This window comes from Rhincodon typus, chromosome 4, assembly GCF_021869965.1.
Source record: "Rhincodon typus isolate 14 chromosome 4, sRhiTyp1.1, whole genome shotgun sequence".
Lineage (NCBI taxonomy): Eukaryota > Metazoa > Chordata > Chondrichthyes > Orectolobiformes > Rhincodontidae > Rhincodon > Rhincodon typus.
The window spans coordinates 109,995,165-110,001,164 of NC_063335.1; the positions used below are offsets into that span (position 1 = coordinate 109,995,165).

The 6,000-nt window shown below is 41.8% G+C and overlaps 1 protein-coding gene across 1 annotated transcript in view; it reads right to left on the bottom strand.

Moving 5' to 3' along the window:
- LOC109936126 (AFG3-like protein 2) overlaps positions 1–6,000 on the bottom strand; it is a 165,232-nt gene that overhangs the window by 18,099 nt on the left and 141,133 nt on the right. The window lies entirely within an intron of this gene.

The window sequence follows — 6,000 nt, forward strand, 5'->3', positions numbered from 1 at the left end:
ACCTAACCTACACATCTTTGGACTGTGGGAGGAAACTAGAGCACACAGAGGAAACCACGGGAGAATGTGCAAACTCCACACAGACAGTCACCTGTAGTGGAATTGAACCCATATCCCTGGTACAACGATGCAGCAGTGCTAGCTGCTGAGCCACCGTACCAAGATGGAGGTTGTCATCAATCATGCTAACAAGCAATAATCTGCTCACTGGTGCTCAGTTTGGGTTCAGTCAACTTTTGACCTCATTTATGCCTTGGTTCAAATATGGACAAAACAGCTGAATTCCAGCAGTGAGGAGACAGTGACTGCCTTTGATATCAAGGCTGCATTTGACCAAGTGACATCATGAAGCTCGAGCAAAACTGGAATCGAGGATCAGGGAACACCTTCTGCTGTTTGGATTCATTGCTGACACAAAAGGAATTTGAAGATGGTTGTGGGAGATCAGCCATCTCAGTTCCAGGACATCTCTGCAGGAGTTCCTCAGGGTGATATGCTAGGCCCAACCATCTTCATCTGCTTTGTCAATGAACTTCATGCCATCATAAGGTCAATACTGGGGATGTTCACTGATGACTGCACAGTATGTAGCACCATTCAAGGCTACTGCAGTCCATGTACAAATGTAGCATTACCTGTACGATATCCAGACTTGGGCTGAAAAACAGCAAGCAACACCATGGCCACATAAATGTCAGGCAATAATCATCTCCAAAAAGAGACAATCTAACCATCGCATCAATGGTTTTACCTTCACTAAAGCCCCCATCAACATCTTCAGGGTTATCACTTATTAGAAATTGAATTAGATTAGCCATATAAATACATAGCTACAAGATGTGGGGTTCCTACAGCAAGTAACTCACTTCCTGACTTCCCAAAGCCTTTCCACCATCCACAAATCAGGAGTATGATAGATGGATTCAGTTTCAAGTGTATTGAAGAAGCTTGACACCATCCAGGATAAAGCAGTCCACTGATTGGCACCACATCCACTTTCCCCAGCACCAGAACTCAGTGGCAGCACCGTGTACCATCTATAAGATGCACAACAGAAATTCACCCAACACTCCTTGGACAGCACTTTGTAAACCCGCAACTGCTACCATCTACAAAGACAAGGGTAATAAATGCTTGTGAACACCATCACCTGCAAGTTCCCCTCCAAGCCACTCACCATCCTGACTTGGAAACATACCACTGTTCCTTCAGTGCTGTTATATCAAAATCCTGGAATTCCCTTCTTAACAGTATTGAGAGTCTATGTACAGCACATGAACTGAATTGATTCAAGAAGGCAGCTCACTACCACCTTTTCAAAGACAACTAGGGATGGGTGAAAAAACACTGGGCCAGTTATCAATGTCCACATCCTATGAGTAAATTAAATAAAATGAACATGACCCATTTATGCCTGCTCTCTGCTTCCTGTTAGCTAGCCATATAAATATTCATACAAATATGTTACCCACATATCATGAGCTTTTATTTTCGAAAACCTTGCAGAACAATAACATCTGTGTGTGTGTCAAGGTCAGCAGCATTTCTTTTCCTGTGCTCTTAACAGGAACGTACAGCTGAACACAATGGGAAAGAAGCAGGAAAGCACTTGAAATAATTTCTGTTACTCTGCCTGTTTTGAGCTTCACTTCCATATTTATTTCATTCCTTTTGATGAGTAAGTGGAGGACTGTTACTGATTAATAGAGGGTGAGCAACTTCCTTTGACTCTTGAATATCAAGTTAGTATTTTCTTCTAAATTTACAGCTCTTTCAAAAAAGTGTAATAATAATACGCTTATCTAAATCTTGCTGCAGTTGTCTTTTCTCAATGGTATTTCACAAGAATTCAGACTTCATGATATTTGAAAGATAGCCAGGTTCTCTTGGTATGATATCTTTGATCCTGAATTTGACACATTGTTCTGCGATCAGGCAAATTTAACAAGAATGTTGTACAGGCACAATTCATTTGCTCTGATTTATTTACTTATAAACACAGTGCCCTCAAACCAGCCAAAATCACTTTCCAATAAACTGCAAGTTAACAAGTGATACAGGAGTTTTCATCTGTGATTGATACACAAATGTTGTTTAAAAGCCAATAACTAGCTGACAGAACATGCAGGAGCAGCCGGTGCTATTTCACCTGAGATTAAAACAAAACAAATGACATACAAACAGCAACAGAAGATGTACTAGATATCATTCCTCAACTGGAAAAGCTGCCAGAGCTCACTCTTTGGTAACTTAGAATGTTGACACATAGGGGAATCGCGAGACAAATTTCCATTCCTCATTCTGGACAGAGCTGAGAAAACATATGCTTTTGGCACCAGAAAGATTAGGAACACAACTGTGTGAAGCATCACAGTCATGACTCAAGGATAATTTCACTTGTGATGGGGAGGTCATAAATATAAGGTGGTAACCAATAAGTAAACTTAAAGGGTAAAGAAGTTTCCCATCCTTAACTGTCCATGAATTGAGTGGCTTGGTAGGCCAATTCAGAGGGCAGTTAAGAGTCAAGTCCATTATTCTGGATCTGGAGTTACAAGGTGGGGCAGACTGGATTAGGATGTATGCAACTCATTAGGACCATACTTAGAGCGAAAAGATGGCTGTGGTAGTTGAAAGTCAGTCATCTCAGCTCTAGGATGTCACTACAGGATTTCCTCGGGGTAATGTGCTGGGCCCAACCAGCTTCAGCTGCTTCAATGACCTCACCTCCATCATAAGGTCAGAAGTGGGGGCTGTGCCAATATTTACACACTGTTTAACACCATTTGTAATTCCTCAGTTACTGAAGCAGTCCATGCCCAAATACAGCAAAAACTGCACAATATTTTGGTTTAGGCTGACTAGTGTAAAGCAACATTTGCACCACGTAAGTACCAGGTAATGATCATCTGAACAAGAGAGAACCTAACCATTAACATTCAATGACATGACCATCAATCCCCTACTAACATTGGGCATTTCAACATTGAAGAGTTCCACTGACCAGAAACTGAACTACAGGAGCCATTTAATCCTTTGACTCCAACAGCAGGTCAGAGGCTAGGAATCCTGCACCTCCAGACTCCCAAGAGCCTGTCCAACACATACAGGGCACAAGTCATGAATTTTATGGAATACTCAGGATGAGTACAGCCCCAAGAACATCCTAGAAGCTTAACACCAACCAGGACAGGGCAACCTGCTTGACGGACACATCTACAAACATTCACTCCTACTAGTATCAACACCCAGTAGCAGCAGTGTGTACCACTTACAAGACACACTGCAAACATTCACCAAGGGTCCTTGGACAGCACCTTCTACATCCACGACAACTTCCATTTAAAGGTCAAGGGCACCGATGCATAGCAACACCACCAGCTGCAAGTTCCCCTCCAAGCCACTCAATATCTTGGCTTGGAACTATATCGCTATTCCTACAGTGTCAAAATGCTGGAACTTCCTTCCTAACAGCATTGTGGGCCTAAATACAGCAAACCGACTGCAGCAGCTCAAGAAAGCACCATCATCTTCTCAACAGCAACTAGAGATGGGCAATAAATGATGGCCCAGCCAGCAATATCCACAACCTATGAATGAGTATTAAACAAAAATAGGCAAGATTTCCTTCCCTCAAGGACACTTGTGGACCAGACAGGCTTTTACGATAAACAATGACAATTGTCATGGTCACCATTCCAGGAAGTGCTTCTGCATTCCAGACTGTTATCAGGTGAATGCAAATCGCACTAACTGCCATGGTGAAATGTGAACACTTGGCCCCAGCATATTAGCCACTGGATTACCATTCCAGTCACACTATCACTAGCCCACTGTCTGCCCTCCCAACATACCACAAGGAGTAACTGAGGTAACCAACACGGACGGATTTAACACAAAGGGAGACAAAAAATGAGGGAGAAGGGAATGGAAGCATTTGAGGATAGCAGGAGATGGAGAACAGTAGGAGGTTCATGTGGAGTCCAGGCCTGTTTGACCAATTCTGCATTGTAAAATTATGTAATCTAATGCCCCGAATCTGTCATTCCATGCTGAAGCACTCATGATGAAACATATCTTATGTTCATTACAAATGGTTTTGAACTGCTATGCAAACACAACCCTAAAAGCAAAAAAATCAATGCAGGTATGTTACGATGACAGGTCAGTACCTCAAAAGAACAGTGGATATTTTTAGCCCTTAATTTCAAAATGTGTTTAAAGAAACAAAAAGTGCAGCTGTTTAAAAAAAACTTGTGTGGGACCAATGGGACATGACAGATAAAGATATCAAGAAACTTTTAACAGACTGGAACGTGATCTCTTGCAATTACAAAGATCGTGAGGAGATGATGATCCCTGATCAACAGTAAAGCACCCTTTACAGATTATGTCTCAAACTCCAGACACATTTTGTGTTTTTCCTTTTGAAGAATACAAAAGGACAGGGGTTTAAAAAGTCAGTTTCAACTCTACAGGACTGGATCAGTAGGACTGAATGCTTGCGTGTGTACTAAACTGCATTTCAGCGTTAGCATGCTAGGCAAGCCACTGTCAAAAAACTATCCTCTTGTTACTCTGCTATGCAGCGTTAACTAAAGGGAGACCCTCTGAGACACAGGATGTTGCAGGAATTAGGACAAGGTAACTTCAATCAGCCTACAAAACCAGAAATCTCAACATCGCAGCTACTGATAACCTCCCCTGCAATGGACGCAACATTCAACTATCAGCTCTTCTCAAACATTTCAAATTTGACCCACATATCAGTGGTTTTTAAAAACTTTTGGACTTGCCTCTTATTTCTAATATGTGGCTATATATGCTGCTTTAGTGTTTCTTCTCATGTTTAGTAATTAATTAACTTCTACTTCTTCATAATTCAAGAAAGCCTGGCTTAACTAGTTCCTTTAAGACAAAAGGTCATTTGGGTCTGGGAGAAAGGTACTCACAAGGGAAGGGATCCTTTATGGAAACATAGATACTAGGGACAGAAGTAGGCCATTCAGCCCTTCAAGTCTGGTCCACCATTCAACAGGATCATGGCTGATCCTCTATCTTAACACTATATTCCTGCCTTTTCTCCAAACTCCTCAATTCTTTCGATATCTAAAGATATAACAATCTCTTTCTTGAATATTTTCAGTGACCCAGCCTCCAGTGATAATGAGTCCCACAAGGTGACCACCCTCTGAGGGAATAAATTTTCATCCTCAGTCCTAAATGGCTTACCCATATTCTGAGACTGTGATGGCTGGTTCTAGTTTAGCCAATTTTGGGGAAACATCCTCCTTGCATCTGGTTTGCCTAGCTCTGTTAAAATTTTATACATTCCTATCCTTCTACATACCTAGTAAACACAGGTTCAGTCAAACCAATCCCTGCTCACATCTTGCAATCTTCGGTATCAGCATAGCAAAGTGTCACTGCACTTCCACTATGGCAACAGTACCCTTTCTTAGTAGGGAGACCAATTATAGCTTATCCATGCTGCAACCAACCAAAGGAACTGATGAATAAAGCAGAAAGCCAGTTCATTCCTCCTCACCTTGGGAGCTTAGCAGTTTCAGGTTTCCCATTTGGAGGAACCTTATCAAGTATGATCAGGCCTAAAAATAACTGCAAGTTTTGGCATTCAATTTGGAAGTAGTTACGAAATGAGAAAGCCATTCCCAACCTTCTGTCTTTCTTGCAAAAGTAAAGAATGCTAAAACAGGGAAGTCAGAGGAGGCTGTAGTTGCAAAACAATGCAGGCCCAATGCCCCAACAGGAAGTAATATGACACAATTGCTTTTGCAGCTCCCCAGTCTGAAGCATAGCAAAAAGCAGGAACAAAGAAGAGGCACACAGGCTTTGACTGGAAAGGAGAGAGAATTAAAACTTATGGATGTGGTCAAAATTCACATGAATTTTATTTTGCATCTGCAGCCACAGTAGGCAGGGTATCAATGCTGAGATAGTAGGAACTGCAGATGCTGGAGAATCCGAGACAACAAGGTG